Below are 24,506 nucleotides of genomic sequence, written 5' to 3'. Positions count from 1 at the left end.
CTCAAAACTGGATGTTACCTCCGGGGTGTTTTCCGTTGGTCCCGCCCACAGAAGGGAGCCGGTGCAGCTGTCCAGACCAGCGTTTCCTCAGTCCGCCGGTGAACGACCCCGGAACGATATCTCACCCCATCTGCAGAGTACAGGGGAAACAAAATTCCCCAAATGGAACATCTCCTTGCAAGCACCTATAGGATCTCACGTTCCACGTGTGTCTGGCCACGTGCAAGACCAGAACCCTCATGCTCACTTTGCTGCCGGGCATGGCATAGATTTACGCTGTCCTCAAAGCCCTGACTCAAAGTCGCCCTAGCCCCTCCACTGCAACATCATTCGTCACCACTTCACAGACTGTGGAAACCCACTGAGGACCCAGGAGGGTGGCCAATTCCATCCAGCTTCAAAGTCCAGCATTTGGAAGATAGAGTCCCGTCGCTTTCACAAATGACGGACACCGCACGGACTTGCAGGCAGGACCGCCATGGACTCAAAAGGCCTTGCTCGCTTGACGGGAAAACCCACAAGGGCCAAGGCTGCCATACCGCGTGAATGGGCGGCCAGTCCGGTGGTTAATACAACAGACCGCTAGGATTCCATAGTGGGTGTCTCTCTTTCAACTCCCAGGCAGTGCTTTCACGTACACAAAAGCGAGCAGAAATATAAAATGGCGTCCCGGCCCTGGAAGCCGCTCCTACCTCTGCCCTCCTGACATAACCGAGATCTCCCATCACAACCTCTGGCCGGCTCAGCCAAATGGGAGAGGGGCTCACGGGTAGGCCTACGGACTTCCCAGGGGTATCGCCAATGCCCGTTCAGTTCCCCAGGGTCTGGTGAGGGTGGGGTAAGGAAGCCACCGGCCACGCCCTCAGAGGGTTTCCACGGTAGCCCCGCAAGCCACCAACAGGGTGTGCTCACACCGCCGCCCAACCCAACTCCTTGCAACATACGTGAGCCTTTCAGATTTCTAGACATCACAGGCCTTAACTCACCCCAAGCACTACTAACTCAGCCCCCTTCAGCCCACTGGCATGGCGATCCCCGTGCTGGACCTCAGCTCGAGTCCTCACTCATTTTGTTCAGATTTCAAAAGTTTCCATTTTTTTTAGACATCATCGATCCAGGCACACGTACGACAGGGACCTTCAGCCCCAGATCCAGGGCGGACACTGAGCACCGGGCCCTCCTGTCACCCCGGGGCTGGCCAACCCACACTCTTCCACCAGGGAGACCGGCATCACAAGCAATGACCGGCCCCACGGCTGGCTAGCATGGTGAGGGCCCCGCCTCCAGGCAGAGTCACGATCCCCTCCCCACGAGGTGTGGCGCTGATCCCGGCACAAGATCCTTACCGTAGGAGAGAATTCGCACTGCACCTTGGGGATGATGGCGGGCACAACTGCTCCCTAGTCTCTTCCATCAGGTCGCCACACCGGGCAGGAGAGAAAGTCATCCCTTCGAAGCCCACATCTCACTTCACTGCGTCCTGCGGGGAGAGATTACATCTGTGGGCATACGGGGACCATGCGTGTTCCTTTTCCAAACTGGCATGAGTAAAGGTGAGGGGCCCAGGCCCCGGTGCTTACCATGTGTGGCTGGGGCATGATGACCCCAAGACAAGGCTGCCTGTGTTCCCACCACTATGACTCTGTGCGTGCAGCGAGCCTACTAATTTCATCATCCGTCTCGGATGTGTCTGACCTTGCTCAATGCTGAGGTAAATGTGCCGCCCTGACGGCAAGGAGACAGAAGCCCACCATGGCTCCTCACGTCGTCAATGCCTCACACTCTTTGTGCGAAGTGATTCTTGGCACTTGCTAGGAATTTCCTCATTCCTTAAAGAAGTCACGGAAATCGCTCCAAACCCTCCCAAGACGAACTGACCAGAATGGGGTCATTGCCTCGGGAGGCTACTGTGTTCCTACTTCCAGGTCAGCCACCCCGCACGCACGACAAAGCCCTAATGACCGGCTTTTCCACTGAGCTCCCGCCAGGGCATTCGGTGACAACCAGACTGCAAAGAACCGGGAAACTCAGGCACCCCGGGAAAAAAATGAAAAGAAAAAGAAAAGAGGCTTCCTGGGAGACGTAGCTGTACCGATTAGGTGTACCTAACCACATGAGAAACTCCGGACACAACGTCTCCGCTAAGAAGAATAGGGCTCCCTTCTTTGCTCAGGGAGCCCCGGACAGATCTTCTCCGAAATCTCCCCTCTCCACGTACTCTCAGCACACTGCCCTCGACATGGCTCAGCATATCGCTCGCCTGTCCCTTGATACACCGTGGGAACTCACTGAGGGTATGGGACCGTGGACATAACATCTACGTTACCATCCAAGAATTTGAAATGCGATCATCTGCCATGTGAACAGGTTGGATGCAGAATGCACTGGAAGCCGGCATTCCAAGGTACAATCGCACTTGAAAGGTGTGCCGCAGGCGTTGCAGGATCCCCTGAGGGCACGGACGCCTACAGCATCCCGAGCCCCTAAAGGAAAATGGCCTGGCTGCCCGTCACACCTCGGCACAGAAGCACCACCCGCGTGTGTGCTGGTCATCCTCTGATCACGGAGAATGCCCCAGAAGATGGATATCCTGTGTGCCTGTGTGGTGCAGCCTGTCATTTAGGCGTAAGGGACCAGAGTGCACAGGGTCAACGTGATCGGTACGGGTGAAAGCATCAGTGCATCCACGGAGGTTCCATGGATCCACCGCATCATCCATCCATTGAGTGAGTCTACCGACGGATGGACCGACTGACTTTCACGTGTTTGCAAATGTTTTCTGATGCATGGTTGGCTGAACACCCCAGGGCTACCTCCATGGAGAAGGATAGCTCAGTGGAAGTGAATTCCTTCGCTCTGTTCATCGGGAAAACAAACTAATAAAGAAACAATGGGTGCCACCTGACACACTCGGTTGACAGCGCCTGGGAAGAATCTACAGGGAACTGTTCCGTGTCAAAAAAAAAAAAAAAAAAAGAAAGAAAGAAAGAAAGAAAGAAAGAAAGAAAGAAAGAAAGAAAGAAAGAAAGAAAGAAAGAAAGAGAGAAAAAGGAAAAGGAAAGAAAATGACAGGCGCAAACTCACAACATCTTGGGTTTGTGAGCACGTCAGGGTCCTCAAAAAAGCCATCCCCACTGGGAGATTCTGCCGGCCCCGACAAACATGTCCACGGACCCAGCACAGGCTTGGCCACAGCCCCTGTAACAGAATTAGCATAGCCCCCGAAACTGAATCCACTCAAAACTGGATGTTACCTCCGGGGTGTTTTCCGTTGGTCCCGCCCCCAGAAGGGAGCCGGTGCAGCTGTCCAGACCAGCGTTTCCTCAGTCCGCCGGTGAACGACCCCGGAACGATATCTCACCCCATCTGCAGAGTACAGGGGAAACAAAATTCCCCAAATGGAACATCTCCTTGCAAGCACCTATAGGATCTCACGTTCCACGTGTGTCTGGCCACGTGCAAGACCAGAACCCTCATGCTCACTTTGCTGCCGGGCATGGCATAGATTTACGCTGTCCTCAAAGCCCTGACTCAAAGTCGCCCTAGCCCCTCCACTGCAACATCATTCGTCACCACTTCACAGACTGTGGAAACCCACTGAGGACCCAGGAGGGTGGCCAATTCCATCCAGCTTCAAAGTCCAGCATTTGGAAGATAGAGTCCCGTCGCTTTCACAAATGACGGACACCGCACGGACTTGCAGGCAGGACCGCCATGGACTCAAAAGGCCTTGCTCGCTTGACGGGAAAACCCACAAGGGCCAAGGCTGCCATACCGCGTGAATGGGCGGCCAGTCCGGTGGTTAATACAACAGACCGCTAGGATTCCATAGTGGGTGTCTCTCTTTCAACTCCCAGGCAGTGCTTTCACGTACACAAAAGCGAGCAGAAATATAAAATGGCGTCCCGGCCCTGGAAGCCGCTCCTACCTCTGCCCTCCTGACATAACCGAGATCTCCCATCACAACCTCTGGCCGGCTCAGCCAAATGGGAGAGGGGCTCACGGGTAGGCCTACGGACTTCCCAGGGGTATCGCCAATGCCCGTTCAGTTCCCCAGGGTCTGGTGAGGGTGGGGTAAGGAAGCCACCGGCCACGCCCTCAGAGGGTTTCCACGGTAGCCCCGCAAGCCACCAACAGGGTGTGCTCACACCGCCGCCCAACCCAACTCCTTGCAACATACGTGAGCCTTTCAGATTTCTAGACATCACAGGCCTTAACTCACCCCAAGCACTACTAACTCAGCCCCCTTCAGCCCACTGGCATGGCGATCCCCGTGCTGGACCTCAGCTCGAGTCCTCACTCATTTTGTTCAGATTTCAAAAGTTTCCATTTTTTTTAGACATCATCGATCCAGGCACACGTACGACAGGGACCTTCAGCCCCAGATCCAGGGCGGACACTGAGCACCGGGCCCTCCTGTCACCCCGGGGCTGGCCAACCCACACTCTTCCACCAGGGAGACCGGCATCACAAGCAATGACCGGCCCCACGGCTGGCTAGCATGGTGAGGGCCCCGCCTCCAGGCAGAGTCACGATCCCCTCCCCACGAGGTGTGGCGCTGATCCCGGCACAAGATCCTTACCGTAGGAGAGAATTCCCACTGCACCTTGGGGATGATGGCAGGCACAACTGCTCCCTAGTCTCTTCCATCAGGTCGCCACACCGGGCAGGAGAGAAAGTCATCCCTTCGAAGCCCACATCTCACTTCACTGCGTCCTGCGGGGAGAGATTACATCTGTGGGCATACGGGGACCATGCGTGTTCCTTTTCCAAACTGGCATGAGTAAAGGTGAGGGGCCCAGGCCCCGGTGCTTACCATGTGTGGCTGGGGCATGATGACCCCAAGACAAGGCTGCCTGTGTTCCCACCACTATGACTCTGTGCGTGCAGCGAGCCTACTAATTTCATCATCCGTCTCGGATGTGTCTGACCTTGCTCAATGCTGAGGTAAATGTGCCGCCCTGACGGCAAGGAGACAGAAGCCCACCATGGCTCCTCACGTCGTCAATGCCTCACACTCTTTGTGCGAAGTGATTCTTGGCACTTGCTAGGAATTTCCTCATTCCTTAAAGAAGTCACGGAAATCGCTCCAAACCCTCCCAAGACGAACTGACCAGAATGGGGTCATTGCCTCGGGAGGCTACTGTGTTCCTACTTCCAGGTCAGCCACCCCGCACGCACGACAAAGCCCTAATGACCGGCTTTTCCACTGAGCTCCCGCCAGGGCATTCGGTGACAACCAGACTGCAAAGAACCGGGAAACTCAGGCACCCCGGGAAAAAAATGAAAAGAAAAAGAAAAGAGGCTTCCTGGGAGACGTAGCTGTACCGATTAGGTGTACCTAACCACATGAGAAACTCCGGACACAACGTCTCCGCTAAGAAGAATAGGGCTCCCTTCTTTGCTCAGGGAGCCCCGGACAGATCTTCTCCGAAATCTCCCCTCTCCACGTACTCTCAGCACACTGCCCTCGACATGGCTCAGCATATCGCTCGCCTGTCCCTTGATACACCGTGGGAACTCACTGAGGGTATGGGACCGTGGACATAACATCTACGTTACCATCCAAGAATTTGAAATGCGATCATCTGCCATGTGAACAGGTTGGATGCAGAATGCACTGGAAGCCGGCATTCCAAGGTACAATCGCACTTGAAAGGTGTGCCGCAGGCGTTGCAGGATCCCCTGAGGGCACGGACGCCTACAGCATCCCGAGCCCCTAAAGGAAAATGGCCTGGCTGCCCGTCACACCTCGGCACAGAAGCACCACCCGCGTGTGTGCTGGTCATCCTCTGATCACGGAGAATGCCCCAGAAGATGGATATCCTGTGTGCCTGTGTGGTGCAGCCTGTCATTTAGGCGTAAGGGACCAGAGTGCACAGGGTCAACGTGATCGGTACGGGTGAAAGCATCAGTGCATCCACGGAGGTTCCATGGATCCACCGCATCATCCATCCATTGAGTGAGTCTACCGACGGATGGACCGACTGACTTTCACGTGTTTGCAAATGTTTTCTGATGCATGGTTGGCTGAACACCCCAGGGCTACCTCCATGGAGAAGGATAGCTCAGTGGAAGTGAATTCCTTCGCTCTGTTCATCGGGAAAACAAACTAATAAAGAAACAATGGGTGCCACCTGACACACTCGGTTGACAGCGCCTGGGAAGAATCTACAGGGAACTGTTCCGTGTCAAAAAAAAAAAAAAAAAAGAAAGAAAGAAAGAAAGAAAGAAAGAGAGAAAAAGGAAAAGGAAAGAAAATGACAGGCGCAAACTCACAACATCTTGGGTTTGTGAGCACGTCAGGGTCCTCAAAAAAGCCATCCCCACTGGGAGATTCTGCCGGCCCCGACAAACATGTCAACGGACCCAGCACAGGCTTGGCCACAGCCCCTGTAACAGAATTAGCATAGCCCCCGAAACTGAATCCACTCAAAACTGGATGTTACCTCCGGGGTGTTTTCCGTTGGTCCCGCCCCCAGAAGGGAGCCGGTGCAGCTGTCCAGACCAGCGTTTCCTCAGTCCGCCGGTGAACGACCCCGGAACGATATCTCACCCCGTCTGCAGAGTACAGGGGAAACAAAATTCCCCAAATGGAACATCTCCTTGCAAGCACCTATAGGATCTCACGTTCCACGTGTGTCTGGCCACGTGCAAGACCAGAACCCTCATGCTCACTTTGCTGCCGGGCATGGCATAGATTTACGCTGTCCTCAAAGCCCTGACTCAAAGTCGCCCTAGCCCCTCCACTGCAACATCATTCGTCACCACTTCACAGACTGTGGAAACCCACTGAGGACCCAGGAGGGTGGCCAATTCCATCCAGCTTCAAAGTCCAGCATTTGGAAGATAGAGTCCCGTCGCTTTCACAAATGACGGACACCGCACGGACTTGCAGGCAGGACCGCCATGGACTCAAAAGGCCTTGCTCGCTTGACGGGAAAACCCACAAGGGCCAAGGCTGCCATACCGCGTGAATGGGCGGCCAGTCCGGTGGTTAATACAACAGACCGCTAGGATTCCATAGTGGGTGTCTCTCTTTCAACTCCCAGGCAGTGCTTTCACGTACACAAAAGCGAGCAGAAATATAAAATGGCGTCCCGGCCCTGGAAGCCGCTCCTACCTCTGCCCTCCTGACATAACCGAGATCTCCCATCACAACCTCTGGCCGGCTCAGCCAAATGGGAGAGGGGCTCACGGGTAGGCCTACGGACTTCCCAGGGGTATCGCCAATGCCCGTTCAGTTCCCCAGGGTCTGGTGAGGGTGGGGTAAGGAAGCCACCGGCCACGCCCTCAGAGGGTTTCCACGGTAGCCCCGCAAGCCACCAACAGGGTGTGCTCACACCGCCGCCCAACCCAACTCCTTGCAACATACGTGAGCCTTTCAGATTTCTAGACATCACAGGCCTTAACTCACCCCAAGCACTACTAACTCAGCCCCCTTCAGCCCACTGGCATGGCGATCCCCGTGCTGGACCTCAGCTCGAGTCCTCACTCATTTTGTTCAGATTTCAAAAGTTTCCATTTTTTTTAGACATCATCGATCCAGGCACACGTGCGAAAGGGACCTTCAGCCCCAGATCCAGGGCGGACACTGAGCACCGGGCCCTCCTGTCACCCCGGGGCTGGCCAACCCACACTCTTCCACCAGGGAGACCGGCATCACAAGCAATGACCGGCCCCACGGCTGGCTAGCATGGTGAGGGCCCCGCCTCCAGGCAGAGTCACGATCCCCTCCCCACGAGGTGTGGCGCTGATCCCGGCACAAGATCCTTACCGTAGGAGAGAATTCCCACTGCACCTTGGGGATGATGGCGGGCACAACTGCTCCCTAGTCTCTTCCATCAGGTCGCCACACCGGGCAGGAGAGAAAGTCATCCCTTCGAAGCCCACATCTCACTTCACTGCGTCCTGCGGGGAGAGATTACATCTGTGGGCATACGGGGACCATGCGTGTTCCTTTTCCAAACTGGCATGAGTAAAGGTGAGGGGCCCAGGCCCCGGTGCTTACCATGTGTGGCTGGGGCATGATGACCCCAAGACAAGGCTGCCTGTGTTCCCACCACTATGACTCTGTGCGTGCAGCGAGCCTACTAATTTCATCATCCGTCTCGGATGTGTCTGACCTTGCTCAATGCTGAGGTAAATGTGCCGCCCTGACGGCAAGGAGACAGAAGCCCACCATGGCTCCTCACGTCGTCAATGCCTCACACTCTTTGTGCGAAGTGATTCTTGGCACTTGCTAGGAATTTCCTCATTCCTTAAAGAAGTCACGGAAATCGCTCCAAACCCTCCCAAGACGAACTGACCAGAATGGGGTCATTGCCTCGGGAGGCTACTGTGTTCCTACTTCCAGGTCAGCCACCCCGCACGCACGACAAAGCCCTAATGACCGGCTTTTCCACTGAGCTCCCGCCAGGGCATTCGGTGACAACCAGACTGCAAAGAACCGGGAAACTCAGGCACCCCGGGAAAAAAATGAAAAGAAAAAGAAAAGAGGCTTCCTGGGAGACGTAGCTGTACCGATTAGGTGTACCTAACCACATGAGAAACTCCGGACACAACGTCTCCGCTAAGAAGAATAGGGCTCCCTTCTTTGCTCAGGGAGCCCCGGACAGATCTTCTCCGAAATCTCCCCTCTCCACGTACTCTCAGCACACTGCCCTCGACATGGCTCAGCATATCGCTCGCCTGTCCCTTGATACACCGTGGGAACTCACTGAGGGTATGGGACCGTGGACATAACATCTACGTTACCATCCAAGAATTTGAAATGCGATCATCTGCCATGTGAACAGGTTGGATGCAGAATGCACTGGAAGCCGGCATTCCAAGGTACAATCGCACTTGAAAGGTGTGCCGCAGGCGTTGCAGGATCCCCTGAGGGCACGGACGCCTACAGCATCCCGAGCCCCTAAAGGAAAATGGCCTGGCTGCCCGTCACACCTCGGCACAGAAGCACCACCCGCGTGTGTGCTGGTCATCCTCTGATCACGGAGAATGCCCCAGAAGATGGATATCCTGTGTGCCTGTGTGGTGCAGCCTGTCATTTAGGCGTAAGGGACCAGAGTGCACAGGGTCAACGTGATCGGTACGGGTGAAAGCATCAGTGCATCCACGGAGGTTCCATGGATCCACCGCATCATCCATCCATTGAGTGAGTCTACCGACGGATGGACCGACTGACTTTCACGTGTTTGCAAATGTTTTCTGATGCATGGTTGGCTGAACACCCCAGGGCTACCTCCATGGAGAAGGATAGCTCAGTGGAAGTGAATTCCTTCGCTCTGTTCATCGGGAAAACAAACTAATAAAGAAACAATGGGTGCCACCTGACACACTCGGTTGACAGCGCCTGGGAAGAATCTACAGGGAACTGTTCCGTGTCAAAAAAAAAAAAAAAAAAGTAAGAAAGAAAGAAAGAAAGAGAGAAAAAAGGAAAAGGAAAGAAAATGACAGGCGCAAACTCACAACATCTTGGATTTGTGAGCACGTCAGGGTCCTCAAAAAAGCCATCCCCACTGGGAGATTCTGCCGGCCCCGACAAACATGTCCACGGACCCAGCACAGGCTTGGCCACAGCCCCTGAAACAGAATTAGCATAGCCCCCGAAACTGAATCCACTCAAAACTGGATGTTACCTCCGGGGTGTTTTCCGTTGGTCCCGCCCACAGAAGGGAGCCGGTGCAGCTGTCCAGACCAGCGTTTCCTCAGTCCGCCGGTGAACGACCCCGGAACGATATCTCACCCCATCTGCAGAGTACAGGGGAAACAAAATTCCCCAAATGGAACATCTCCTTGCAAGCACCTATAGGATCTCACGTTCCACGTGTGTCTGGCCACGTGCAAGACCAGAACCCTCATGCTCACTTTGCTGCCGGGCATGGCATAGATTTACGCTGTCCTCAAAGCCCTGACTCAAAGTCGCCCTAGCCCCTCCACTGCAACATCATTCGTCACCACTTCACAGACTGTGGAAACCCACTGAGGACCCAGGAGGGTGGCCAATTCCATCCAGCTTCAAAGTCCAGCATTTGGAAGATAGAGTCCCGTCGCTTTCACAAATGACGGACACCGCACGGACTTGCAGGCAGGACCGCCATGGACTCAAAAGGCCTTGCTCGCTTGACGGGAAAACCCACAAGGGCCAAGGCTGCCATACCGCGTGAATGGGCGGCCAGTCCGGTGGTTAATACAACAGACCGCTAGGATTCCATAGTGGGTGTCTCTCTTTCAACTCCCAGGCAGTGCTTTCACGTACACAAAAGCGAGCAGAAATATAAAATGGCGTCCCGGCCCTGGAAGCCGCTCCTACCTCTGCCCTCCTGACATAACCGAGATCTCCCATCACAACCTCTGGCCGGCTCAGCCAAATGGGAGAGGGGCTCACGGGTAGGCCTACGGACTTCCCAGGGGTATCGCCAATGCCCGTTCAGTTCCCCAGGGTCTGGTGAGGGTGGGGTAAGGAAGCCACCGGCCACGCCCTCAGAGGGTTTCCACGGTAGCCCCGCAAGCCACCAACAGGGTGTGCTCACACCGCCGCCCAACCCAACTCCTTGCAACATACGTGAGCCTTTCAGATTTCTAGACATCACAGGCCTTAACTCACCCCAAGCACTACTAACTCAGCCCCCTTCAGCCCACTGGCATGGCGATCCCCGTGCTGGACCTCAGCTCGAGTCCTCACTCATTTTGTTCAGATTTCAAAAGTTTCCATTTTTTTTAGACATCATCGATCCAGGCACACGTGCGAAAGGGACCTTCAGCCCCAGATCCAGGGCGGACACTGAGCACCGGGCCCTCCTGTCACCCCGGGGCTGGCCAACCCACACTCTTCCACCAGGGAGACCGGCATCACAAGCAATGACCGGCCCCACGGCTGGCTAGCATGGTGAGGGCCCCGCCTCCAGGCAGAGTCACGATCCCCTCCCCACGAGGTGTGGCGCTGATCCCGGCACAAGATCCTTACCGTAGGAGAGAATTCCCACTGCACCTTGGGGATGATGGCGGGCACAACTGCTCCCTATTCTCTTCCATCAGGTCGCCACACCGGGCAGGAGAGAAAGTCATCCCTTCGAAGCCCACATCTCACTTCACTGCGTCCTGCGGGGAGAGATTACATCTGTGGGCATACGGGGACCATGCGTGTTCCTTTTCCAAACTGGCATGAGTAAAGGTGAGGGGCCCAGGCCCCGGTGCTTACCATGTGTGGCTGGGGCATGATGACCCCAAGACAAGGCTGCCTGTGTTCCCACCACTATGACTCTGTGCGTGCAGCGAGCCTACTAATTTCATCATCCGTCTCGGATGTGTCTGACCTTGCTCAATGCTGAGGTAAATGTGCCGCCCTGACGGCAAGGAGACAGAAGCCCACCATGGCTCCTCACGTCGTCAATGCCTCACACTCTTTGTGCGAAGTGATTCTTGGCACTTGCTAGGAATTTCCTCATTCCTTAAAGAAGTCACGGAAATCGCTCCAAACCCTCCCAAGACGAACTGACCAGAATGGGGTCATTGCCTCGGGAGGCTACTGTGTTCCTACTTCCAGGTCAGCCACCCCGCACGCACGACAAAGCCCTAATGACCGGCTTTTCCACTGAGCTCCCGCCAGGGCATTCGGTGACAACCAGACTGCAAAGAACCGGGAAACTCAGGCACCCCGGGAAAAAAATGAAAAGAAAAAGAAAAGAGGCTTCCTGGGAGACGTAGCTGTACCGATTAGGTGTACCTAACCACATGAGAAACTCCGGACACAACGTCTCCGCTAAGAAGAATAGGGCTCCCTTCTTTGCTCAGGGAGCCCCGGACAGATCTTCTCCGAAATCTCCCCTCTCCACGTACTCTCAGCACACTGCCCTCGACATGGCTCAGCATATCGCTCGCCTGTCCCTTGATACACCGTGGGAACTCACTGAGGGTATGGGACCGTGGACATAACATCTACGTTACCATCCAAGAATTTGAAATGCGATCATCTGCCATGTGAACAGGTTGGATGCAGAATGCACTGGAAGCCGGCATTCCAAGGTACAATCGCACTTGAAAGGTGTGCCGCAGGCGTTGCAGGATCCCCTGAGGGCACGGACGCCTACAGCATCCCGAGCCCCTAAAGGAAAATGGCCTGGCTGCCCGTCACACCTCGGCACAGAAGCACCACCCGCGTGTGTGCTGGTCATCCTCTGATCACGGAGAATGCCCCAGAAGATGGATATCCTGTGTGCCTGTGTGGTGCAGCCTGTCATTTAGGCGTAAGGGACCAGAGTGCACAGGGTCAACGTGATCGGTACGGGTGAAAGCATCAGTGCATCCACGGAGGTTCCATGGATCCACCGCATCATCCATCCATTGAGTGAGTCTACCGACGGATGGACCGACTGACTTTCACGTGTTTGCAAATGTTTTCTGATGCATGGTTGGCTGAACACCCCAGGGCTACCTCCATGGAGAAGGATAGCTCAGTGGAAGTGAATTCCTTCGCTCTGTTCATCGGGAAAACAAACTAATAAAGAAACAATGGGTGCCACCTGACACACTCGGTTGACAGCGCCTGGGAAGAATCTACAGGGAACTGTTCCGTGTCAAAAAAAAAAAAAAAAAAAGTAAGAAAGAAAGAAAGAAAGAGAGAAAAAAGGAAAAGGAAAGAAAATGACAGGCGCAAACTCACAACATCTTGGGTTTGTGAGCACGTCAGGGTCCTCAAAAAAGCCATCCCCACTGGGAGATTCTGCCGGCCCCGACAAACATGTCAACGGACCCAGCACAGGCTTGGCCACAGCCCCTGAAACAGAATTAGCATAGCCCCCGAAACTGAATCCACTCAAAACTGGATGTTACCTCCGGGGTGTTTTCCGTTGGTCCCGCCCACAGAAGGGAGCCGGTGCAGCTGTCCAGACCAGCGTTTCCTCAGTCCGCCGGTGAACGACCCCGGAACGATATCTCACCCCATCTGCAGAGTACAGGGGAAACAAAATTCCCCAAATGGAACATCTCCTTGCAAGCACCTATAGGATCTCACGTTCCACGTGTGTCTGGCCACGTGCAAGACCAGAACCCTCATGCTCACTTTGCTGCCGGGCATGGCATAGATTTACGCTGTCCTCAAAGCCCTGACTCAAAGTCGCCCTAGCCCCTCCACTGCAACATCATTCGTCACCACTTCACAGACTGTGGAAACCCACTGAGGACCCAGGAGGGTGGCCAATTCCATCCAGCTTCAAAGTCCAGCATTTGGAAGATAGAGTCCCGTCGCTTTCACAAATGACGGACACCGCACGGACTTGCAGGCAGGACCGCCATGGACTCAAAAGGCCTTGCTCGCTTGACGGGAAAACCCACAAGGGCCAAGGCTGCCATACCGCGTGAATGGGCGGCCAGTCCGGTGGTTAATACAACAGACCGCTAGGATTCCATAGTGGGTGTCTCTCTTTCAACTCCCAGGCAGTGCTTTCACGTACACAAAAGCGAGCAGAAATATAAAATGGCGTCCCGGCCCTGGAAGCCGCTCCTACCTCTGCCCTCCTGACATAACCGAGATCTCCCATCACAACCTCTGGCCGGCTCAGCCAAATGGGAGAGGGGCTCACGGGTAGGCCTACGGACTTCCCAGGGGTATCGCCAATGCCCGTTCAGTTCCCCAGGGTCTGGTGAGGGTGGGGTAAGGAAGCCACCGGCCACGCCCTCAGAGGGTTTCCACGGTAGCCCCGCAAGCCACCAACAGGGTGTGCTCACACCGCCGCCCAACCCAACTCCTTGCAACATACGTGAGCCTTTCAGATTTCTAGACATCACAGGCCTTAACTCACCCCAAGCACTACTAACTCAGCCCCCTTCAGCCCACTGGCATGGCGATCCCCGTGCTGGACCTCAGCTCGAGTCCTCACTCATTTTGTTCAGATTTCAAAAGTTTCCATTTTTTTTAGACATCATCGATCCAGGCACACGTGCGAAAGGGACCTTCAGCCCCAGATCCAGGGCGGACACTGAGCACCGGGCCCTCCTGTCACCCCGGGGCTGGCCAACCCACACTCTTCCACCAGGGAGACCGGCATCACAAGCAATGACCGGCCCCACGGCTGGCTAGCATGGTGAGGGCCCCGCCTCCAGGCAGAGTCACGATCCCCTCCCCACGAGGTGTGGCGCTGATCCCGGCACAAGATCCTTACCGTAGGAGAGAATTCCCACTGCACCTTGGGGATGATGGCGGGCACAACTGCTCCCTAGTCTCTTCCATCAGGTCGCCACACCGGGCAGGAGAGAAAGTCATCCCTTCGAAGCCCACATCTCACTTCACTGCGTCCTGCGGGGAGAGATTACATCTGTGGGCATACGGGGACCATGCGTGTTCCTTTTCCAAACTGGCATGAGTAAAGGTGAGGGGCCCAGGCCCCGGTGCTTACCATGTGTGGCTGGGGCATGATGACCCCAAGACAAGGCTGCCTGTGTTCCCACCACTATGACTCTGTGCGTGCAGCGAGCCTACTAATTTCATCATCCGTCTCGGATGTGTCTGACCTTGCTCAATGCTGAGGTAAATGTGCCGCCCTGACGGCAAGGAGACAGAAGCCCACCATGGCTCCTCACGTCGTCAATGCCTCACACTCTTTGTGCGAAGTGATTCTTGGCACTTGCTAGGAATTTCCTCATTCCTTAAAGAAGTCACGGAAATCGCTCCAAACCCTCCCAAGACGAACTGACCAGAATGGGGTCATTGCCTCGGGAGGCTACTGTGTTCCTACTTCCAGGTCAGCCACCCCGCACGCACGACAAAGCCCTAATGACCGGCTTTTCCACTGAGCTCCCGCCAGGGCATTCGGTGACAACCAGACTGCAAAGAACCGGGAAACTCAGGCACCCCGGGAAAAAAATGAAAAGAAAAAGAAAAGAGGCTTCCTGGGAGACGTAGCTGTACCGATTAGGTGTACCTAACCACATGAGAAACTCCGGACACAACGTCTCCGCTAAGAAGAATAGGGCTCCCTTCTTTGCTCAGGGAGCCCCGGACAGATCTTCTCCGAAATCTCCCCTCTCCACGTACTCTCAGCACACTGCCCTCGACATGGCTCAGCATATCGCTCGCCTGTCCCTTGATACACCGTGGGAACTCACTGAGGGTATGGGACCGTGGACATAACATCTACGTTACCATCCAAGAATTTGAAATGCGATCATCTGCCATGTGAACAGGTTGGATGCAGAATGCACTGGAAGCCGGCATTCCAAGGTACAATCGCACTTGAAAGGTGTGCCGCAGGCGTTGCAGGATCCCCTGAGGGCACGGACGCCTACAGCATCCCGAGCCCCTAAAGGAAAATGGCCTGGCTGCCCGTCACACCTCGGCACAGAAGCACCACCCGCGTGTGTGCTGGTCATCCTCTGATCACGGAGAATGCCCCAGAAGATGGATATCCTGTGTGCCTGTGTGGTGCAGCCTGTCATTTAGGCGTAAGGGACCAGAGTGCACAGGGTCAACGTGATCGGTACGGGTGAAAGCATCAGTGCATCCACGGAGGTTCCATGGATCCACCGCATCATCCATCCATTGAGTGAGTCTACCGACGGATGGACCGACTGACTTTCACGTGTTTGCAAATGTTTTCTGATGCATGGTTGGCTGAACACCCCAGGGCTACCTCCATGGAGAAGGATAGCTCAGTGGAAGTGAATTCCTTCGCTCTGTTCATCGGGAAAACAAACTAATAAAGAAACAATGGGTGCCACCTGACACACTCGGTTGACAGCGCCTGGGAAGAATCTACAGGGAACTGTTCCGTGTCAAAAAAAAAAAAAAAAAAAGTAAGAAAGAAAGAAAGAAAGAGAGAAAAAAGGAAAAGGAAAGAAAATGACAGGCGCAAACTCACAACATCTTGGGTTTGTGAGCACGTCAGGGTCCTCAAAAAAGCCATCCCCACTGGGAGATTCTGCCGGCCCCGACAAACATGTCAACGGACCCAGCACAGGCTTGGCCACAGCCCCTGAAACAGAATTAGCATAGCCCCCGAAACTGAATCCACTCAAAACTGGATGTTACCTCCGGGGTGTTTTCCGTTGGTCCCGCCCACAGAAGGGAGCCGGTGCAGCTGTCCAGACCAGCGTTTCCTCAGTCCGCCGGTGAACGACCCCGGAACGATATCTCACCCCATCTGCAGAGTACAGGGGAAACAAAATTCCCCAAATGGAACATCTCCTTGCAAGCACCTATAGGATCTCACGTTCCACGTGTGTCTGGCCACGTGCAAGACCAGAACCCTCATGCTCACTTTGCTGCCGGGCATGGCATAGATTTACGCTGTCCTCAAAGCCCTGACTCAAAGTCGCCCTAGCCCCTCCACTGCAACATCATTCGTCACCACTTCACAGACTGTGGAAACCCACTGAGGACCCAGGAGGGTGGCCAATTCCATCCAGCTTCAAAGTCCAGCATTTGGAAGATAGAGTCCCGTCGCTTTCACAAATGACGGACACCGCACGGACTTGCAGGCAGGACCGCCATGGACTCAAAAGGCCTTGCTCGCTTGACGGGAAAACCCACAAGGGCCAAGGCTGCCATACCGCGTGAATGGGCGGCCAGTCCGGTGGTTAATACAACAGACCGCTAGGATTCCATAGTGGGTGTCTCTCTTTCAACTCCCAGGCAGTGCTTTCACGTACACAAAAGCGAGCAGAAATATAAAATGGCGTCCCGGCCCTGGAAGCCGCTCCTACCTCTGCCCTCCTGACATAACCGAGATCTCCCATCACAACCTCTGGCCGGCTCAGCCAAATGGGAGAGGGGCTCACGGGTAGGCCTACGGACTTCCCAGGGGTATCGCCAATGCCCGTTCAGTTCCCCAGGGTCTGGTGAGGGTGGGGTAAGGAAGCCACCGGCCACGCCCTCAGAGGGTTTCCACGGTAGCCCCGCAAGCCACCAACAGGGTGTGCTCACACCGCCGCCCAACCCAACTCCTTGCAACATACGTGAGCCTTTCAGATTTCTAGACATCACAGGCCTTAACTCACCCCAAGCACTACTAACTCAGCCCCCTTCAGCCCACTGGCATGGCGATCCCCGTGCTGGACCTCAGCTCGAGTCCTCACTCATTTTGTTCAGATTTCAAAAGTTTCCATTTTTTTTAGACATCATCGATCCAGGCACACGTGCGAAAGGGACCTTCAGCCCCAGATCCAGGGCGGACACTGAGCACCGGGCCCTCCTGTCACCCCGGGGCTGGCCAACCCACACTCTTCCACCAGGGAGACCGGCATCACAAGCAATGACCGGCCCCACGGCTGGCTAGCATGGTGAGGGCCCCGCCTCCAGGCAGAGTCACGATCCCCTCCCCACGAGGTGTGGCGCTGATCCCGGCACAAGATCCTTACCGTAGGAGAGAATTCCCACTGCACCTTGGGGATGATGGCGGGCACAACTGCTCCCTAGTCTCTTCCATCAGGTCGCCACACCGGGCAGGAGAGAAAGTCATCCCTTCGAAGCCCACATCTCACTTCACTGCGTCCTGCGGGGAGAGATTACATCTGTGGGCATACGGGGACCATGCGTGTTCCTTTTCCAAACTGGCATGAGTAAAGGTGAGGGGCCCAGGCCCCGGTGCTTACCATGTGTGGCTGGGGCATGATGACCCCAAGACAAGGCTGCCTGTGTTCCCACCACTATGACTCTGTGCGTGCAGCGAGCCTACTAATTTCATCATCCGTCTCGGATGTGTCTGACCTTGCTCAATGCTGAGGTAAATGTGCCGCCCTGACGGCAAGGAGACAGAAGCCCACCATGGCTCCTCACGTCGTCAATGCCTCACACTCTTTGTGCGAAGTGATTCTTGGCACTTGCTAGGAATTTCCTCATTCCTTAAAGAAGTCACGGAAATCGCTCCAAACCCTCCCAAGACGAACTGACCAGAATGGGGTCATTGCCTCGGGAGGCTACTGTGTTCCTACTTCCAGGTCAGCCACCCCGCACGCACGACAAAGCCCTAATGACCGGCTTTTCCACTGAGCTCCCGCCAGGGCATTCGGTGACAACCAGACTGCAAAGAACCGGGAAACTCAGGCACCCCGGGAAAAAAATGAAAAGAAAAAGAAAAGAGGCTTCCTGGGAGACGTAGCTGTACCGATTAGGTGTACCTAACCACATGAGAAACTCCGGACACAACGTCTCCGCTAAGAAGAATAGGGCTCCCTTCTTTGCTCAGGGAGCCCCGGACAGATCTTCTCCGAAATCTCCCCTCTCCACGTACTCTCAGCACACTGCCCTCGACATGGCTCAGCATATCGCTCGCCTGTCCCTTGATACACCGTGGGAACTCACTGAGGGTATGGGACCGTGGACATAACATCTACGTTACCATCCAAGAATTTGAAATGCGATCATCTGCCATGTGAACAGGTTGGATGCAGAATGCACTGGAAGCCGGCATTCCAAGGTACAATCGCACTTGAAAGGTGTGCCGCAGGCGTTGCAGGATCCCCTGAGGGCACGGACGCCTACAGCATCCCGAGCCCCTAAAGGAAAATGGCCTGGCTGCCCGTCACACCTCGGCACAGAAGCACCACCCGCGTGTGTGCTGGTCATCCTCTGATCACGGAGAATGCCCCAGAAGATGGATATCCTGTGTGCCTGTGTGGTGCAGCCTGTCATTTAGGCGTAAGGGACCAGAGTGCACAGGGTCAACGTGATCGGTACGGGTGAAAGCATCAGTGCATCCACGGAGGTTCCATGGATCCACCGCATCATCCATCCATTGAGTGAGTCTACCGACGGATGGACCGACTGACTTTCACGTGTTTGCAAATGTTTTCTGATGCATGGTTGGCTGAACACCCCAGGGCTACCTCCATGGAGAAGGATAGCTCAGTGGAAGTGAATTCCTTCGCTCTGTTCATCGGGAAAACAAACTAATAAAGAAACAATGGGTGCCACCTGACACACTCGGTTGACAGCGCCTGGGAAGAATCTACAGGGAACTGTTCCGTGTCAAAAAAAAAAAAAAAAAAAAGTAAGAAAGAAAGAAAGAAAGAGAGAAAAAAGGAAAAGGAAAGAAAATGACAGGCGCAAACTCACAACATCTTGGGTTTGTGAGCACGTCAGGGTCCTCAAAAAAGCCATCCCCACTGGGAGATTCTGCCGGCCCCGACAAACATGTCAACGGACCCAGCACAGGCTTGGCCACAGCCCCTGAAACAGAATTAGCATAGCCCCGGAAACTGAATCCACTCAAAACTGGATGTTACCTCCGGGGTGTTTTCCGTTGGTCCCGCCCACAGAAGGGAGCCGGTGCAGCTGTCCAGACCAGCGTTTCCTCAGTCCGCCGGTGAACGACCCCGGAACGATATCTCACCCCATCTGCAGAGTACAGGGGAAACAAAATTCCCCAAATGGAACATCTCCTTGCAAGCACCTATAGGATCTCACGTTCCACGTGTGTCTGGCCACGTGCAAGACCAGAACCCTCATGCTCACTTTGCTGCCGGGCATGGCATAGATTTACGCTGTCCTCAAAGCCCTGACTCAAAGTCGCCCTAGCCCCTCCACTGCAACATCATTCGTCACCACTTCACAGACTGTGGAAACCCACTGAGGACCCAGGAGGGTGGCCAATTCCATCCAGCTTCAAAGTCCAGCATTTGGAAGATAGAGTCCCGTCGCTTTCACAAATGACGGACACCGCACGGACTTGCAGGCAGGACCGCCATGGACTCAAAAGGCCTTGCTCGCTTGACGGGAAAACCCACAAGGGCCAAGGCTGCCATACCGCGTGAATGGGCGGCCAGTCCGGTGGTTAATACAACAGACCGCTAGGATTCCATAGTGGGTGTCTCTCTTTCAACTCCCAGGCAGTGCTTTCACGTACACAAAAGCGAGCAGAAATATAAAATGGCGTCCCGGCCCTGGAAGCCGCTCCTACCTCTGCCCTCCTGACATAACCGAGATCTCCCATCACAACCTCTGGCCGGCTCAGCCAAATGGGAGAGGGGCTCACGGGTAGGCCTACGGACTTCCCAGGGGTATCGCCAATGCCCGTTCAGTTCCCCAGGGTCTGGTGAGGGTGGGGTAAGGAAGCCACCGGCCACGCCCTCAGAGGGTTTCCACGGTAGCCCCGCAAGCCACCAACAGGGTGTGCTCACACCGCCGCCCAACCCAACTCCTTGCAACATACGTGAGCCTTTCAGATTTCTAGACATCACAGGCCTTAACTCACCCCAAGCACTACTAACTCAGCCCCCTTCAGCCCACTGGCATGGCGATCCCCGTGCTGGACCTCAGCTCGAGTCCTCACTCATTTTGTTCAGATTTCAAAAGTTTCCATTTTTTTTAGACATCATCGATCCAGGCACACGTACGACAGGGACCTTCAGCCCCAGATCCAGGGCGGACACTGAGCACCGGGCCCTCCTGTCACCCCGGGGCTGGCCAACCCACACTCTTCCACCAGGGAGACCGGCATCACAAGCAATGACCGGCCCCACGGCTGGCTAGCATGGTGAGGGCCCCGCCTCCAGGCAGAGTCACGATCCCCTCCCCACGAGGTGTGGCGCTGATCCCGGCACAAGATCCTTACCGTAGGAGAGAATTCCCACTGCACCTTGGGGATGATGGCGGGCACAACTGCTCCCTAGTCTCTTCCATCAGGTCGCCACACCGGGCAGGAGAGAAAGTCATCCCTTCGAAGCCCACATCTCACTTCACTGCGTCCTGCGGGGAGAGATTACATCTGTGGGCATACGGGGACCATGCGTGTTCCTTTTCCAAACTGGCATGAGTAAAGGTAAAGGGCCCAGGCCCCGGTGCTTACCATGTGTGGCTGGGGCATGATGACCCCAAGACAAGGCTGCCTGTGTTCCCACCACTATGACTCTGTGCGTGCAGCGAGCCTACTAATTTCATCATCCGTCTCGGATGTGTCTGACCTTGCTCAATGCTGAGGTAAATGTGCCGCCCTGACGGCAAGGAGACAGAAGCCCACCATGGCTCCTCACGTCGTCAATGCCTCACACTCTTTGTGCGAAGTGATTCTTGGCACTTGCTAGGAATTTCCTCATTCCTTAAAGAAGTCACGGAAATCGCTCCAAACCCTCCCAAGACGAACTGACCAGAATGGGGTCATTGCCTCGGGAGGCTACTGTGTTCCTACTTCCACGTCAGCCGCGCCGCACGCACGACAAAGCCCTAATGACCGGCTTTTCCACTGAGCTCCCGCCAGGGCATTCGGTGACAACCAGACTGCAAAGAACCGGGAAACTCAGGCACCCCGGGAAAAAAATGAAAAGAAAAAGAAAAGAGGCTTCCTGGGAGACGTAGCTGTACCGATTAGGTGTACCTAACCACATGAGAAACTCCGGACACAACGTCTCCGCTAAGAAGAATAGGGCTCCCTTCTTTGCTCAGGGAGCCCCGGACAGATCTTCTCCGAAATCTCCCCTCTCCACGTACTCTCAGCACACTGCCCTCGACATGGCTCAGCATATCGCTCGCCTGTCCCTTGATACACCGTGGGAACTCACTGAGGGTATGGGACCGTGGACATAACATCTACGTTACCATCCAAGAATTTGAAATGCGATCATCTGCCATGTGAACAGGTTGGATGCAGAATGCACTCGAAGCCGGCATTCCAAGGTACAATCGCACTTGAAAGGTGTGCCGCAGGCGTTGCAGGATCCCCTGAGGGCACGGACGCCTACAGCATCCCGAGCCCCTAAAGGAAAATGGCCTGGCTGCCCGTCACACCTCGGCACAGAAGCACCACCCGCGTGTGTGCTGGTCATCCTCTGATCACGGAGAATGCCCCAGAAGATGGATATCCTGTGTGCCTGTGTGGTGCAGCCTGTCATTTAGGCGTAAGGGACCAGAGTGCACAGGGTCAACGTGATCGGTACGGGTGAAAGCATCAGTGCATCCACGGAGGTTCCATGGATCCACCGCATCATCCATCCATTGAGTGAGTCTACCGACGGATGGACCGACTGACTTTCACGTGTTTGCAAATGTTTTCTGATGCATGGTTGGCTGAACACCCCAGGGCTACCTCCATGGAGAAGGATAGCTCAGTGGAAGTGAATTCCTTCGCTCTGTTCATCGGGAAAACAAACTAATAAAGAAACAATGGGTGCCACCTGACACACTCGGTTGACAGCGCCTGGGAAGAATCTACAGGGAACTGTTCCGTGTCAAAAAAAAAAAAAAAAAGTAAGAAAGAAAGAAAGAAAGAAAGAGAGAAAAAAGGAAAAGGAAAGAAAATGACAGGCGCAAACTCACAACATCTTGGGTTTGTGAGCACGTCAGGGTCCTCAAAAAAGCCATCCCCACTGGGAGATTCTGCCGGCCCCGACAAACATGTCCACGGACCCAGCACAGGCTTGGCCACAGCCCCTGAAACAGAATTAGCATAGCCCCCGAAACTGAATCCACTCAAAACTGGATGTTACCTCCGGGGTGTTTTCCGTTGGTCCCGCCCACAGAAGGGAGCCGGTGCAGCTGTCCAGACCAGCGTTTCCTCAGTCCGCCGGTGAACGACCCCGGAACGATATCTCACCCCATCTGCAGAGTACAGGGGAAACAAAATTCCCCAAATGGAACATCTCCTTGCAAGCACCTATAGGATCTCACGTTCCACGTGTGTCTGGCCACGTGCAAGACCAGAACCCTCATGCTCACTTTGCTGCCGGGCATGGCATAGATTTACGCTGTCCTCAAAGCCCTGACTCAAAGTCGCCCTAGCCCCTCCACTGCAACATCATTCGTCACCACTTCACAGACTGTGGAAACCCACTGAGGACCCAGGAGGGTGGCCAATTCCATCCAGCTTCAAAGTCCAGCATTTGGAAGATAGAGTCCCGTCGCTTTCACAAATGACGGACACCGCACGGACTTGCAGGCAGGACCGCCATGGACTCAAAAGGCCTTGCTCGCTTGACGGGAAAACCCACAAGGGCCAAGGCTGCCATACCGCGTGAATGGGCGGCCAGTCCGGTGGTTAATACAACAGACCGCTAGGATTCCATAGTGGGTGTCTCTCTTTCAACTCCCAGGCAGTGCTTTCACGTACACAAAAGCGAGCAGAAATATAAAATGGCGTCCCGGCCCTGGAAGCCGCTCCTACCTCTGCCCTCCTGACATAACCGAGATCTCCCATCACAACCTCTGGCCGGCTCAGCCAAATGGGAGAGGGGCTCACGGGTAGGCCTACGGACTTCCCAGGGGTATCGCCAATGCCCGTTCAGTTCCCCAGGGTCTGGTGAGGGTGGGGTAAGGAAGCCACCGGCCACGCCCTCAGAGGGTTTCCACGGTAGCCCCGCAAGCCACCAACAGGGTGTGCTCACACCGCCGCCCAACCCAACTCCTTGCAACATACGTGAGCCTTTCAGATTTCTAGACATCACAGGCCTTAACTCACCCCAAGCACTACTAACTCAGCCCCCTTCAGCCCACTGGCATGGCGATCCCCGTGCTGGACCTCAGCTCGAGTCCTCACTCATTTTGTTCAGATTTCAAAAGTTTCCATTTTTTTTAGACATCATCGATCCAGGCACACGTGCGAAAGGGACCTTCAGCCCCAGATCCAGGGCGGACACTGAGCACCGGGCCCTCCTGTCACCCCGGGGCTGGCCAACCCACACTCTTCCACCAGGGAGACCGGCATCACAAGCAATGACCGGCCCCACGGCTGGCTAGCATGGTGAGGGCCCCGCCTCCAGGCAGAGTCACGATCCCCTCCCCACGAGGTGTGGCGCTGATCCCGGCACAAGATCCTTACCGTAGGAGAGAATTCCCACTGCACCTTGGGGATGATGGCGGGCACAACTGCTCCCTAGTCTCTTCCATCAGGTCGCCACACCGGGCAGGAGAGAAAGTCATCCCTTCGAAGCCCACATCTCACTTCACTGCGTCCTGCGGGGAGAGATTACATCTGTGGGCATACGGGGACCATGCGTGTTCCTTTTCCAAACTGGCATGAGTAAAGGTGAGGGGCCCAGGCCCCGGTGCTTACCATGTGTGGCTGGGGCATGATGACCCCAAGACAAGGCTGCCTGTGTTCCCACCACTATGACTCTGTGCGTGCAGCGAGCCTACTAATTTCATCATCCGTCTCGGATGTGTCTGACCTTGCTCAATGCTGAGGTAAATGTGCCGCCCTGACGGCAAGGAGACAGAAGCCCACCATGGCTCCTCACGTCGTCAATGCCTCACACTCTTTGTGCGAAGTGATTCTTGGCACTTGCTAGGAATTTCCTCATTCCTTAAAGAAGTCACGGAAATCGCTCCAAACCCTCCCAAGACGAACTGACCAGAATGGGGTCATTGCCTCGGGAGGCTACTGTGTTCCTACTTCCAGGTCAGCCACCCCGCACGCACGACAAAGCCCTAATGACCGGCTTTTCCACTGAGCTCCCGCCAGGGCATTCGGTGACAACCAGACTGCAAAGAACCGGGAAACTCAGGCACCCCGGGAAAAAAATGAAAAGAAAAAGAAAAGAGGCTTCCTGGGAGACGTAGCTGTACCGATTAGGTGTACCTA

At 55.1% G+C, this 24,506-nt stretch overlaps 8 pseudogenes; all 8 read right to left on the bottom strand.

Moving 5' to 3' along the window:
- Window positions 1-1,042: 1,042 nt before the first annotated feature.
- On the bottom strand, window positions 1,043-1,116 carry LOC123645448 (annotated as a pseudogene).
- A 3,162-nt stretch (window positions 1,117-4,278) lies between these two features.
- LOC123645447 lies at window positions 4,279-4,352 on the bottom strand (annotated as a pseudogene).
- Window positions 4,353-7,473: 3,121 nt separating this feature from the next.
- On the bottom strand, window positions 7,474-7,547 carry LOC123645446 (annotated as a pseudogene).
- Window positions 7,548-10,665: 3,118 nt separating this feature from the next.
- On the bottom strand, window positions 10,666-10,739 carry LOC123645445 (annotated as a pseudogene).
- A 3,119-nt stretch (window positions 10,740-13,858) lies between these two features.
- LOC123645444 lies at window positions 13,859-13,932 on the bottom strand (annotated as a pseudogene).
- Window positions 13,933-17,051: 3,119 nt separating this feature from the next.
- On the bottom strand, window positions 17,052-17,125 carry LOC123645443 (annotated as a pseudogene).
- Window positions 17,126-20,245: 3,120 nt separating this feature from the next.
- On the bottom strand, window positions 20,246-20,319 carry LOC123645442 (annotated as a pseudogene).
- Window positions 20,320-23,440: 3,121 nt separating this feature from the next.
- LOC123645441 lies at window positions 23,441-23,514 on the bottom strand (annotated as a pseudogene).
- Between the last annotated feature and the right edge of the window lie 992 nt (window positions 23,515-24,506).

This window comes from Lemur catta, chromosome 9, assembly GCF_020740605.2.
Source record: "Lemur catta isolate mLemCat1 chromosome 9, mLemCat1.pri, whole genome shotgun sequence".
Classification (NCBI taxonomy): Eukaryota; Metazoa; Chordata; class Mammalia; order Primates; family Lemuridae; genus Lemur; species Lemur catta.
Note: the sequence above shows the minus strand (reverse complement) of the source record. Positions and strands in the feature narration are given on the sequence as shown.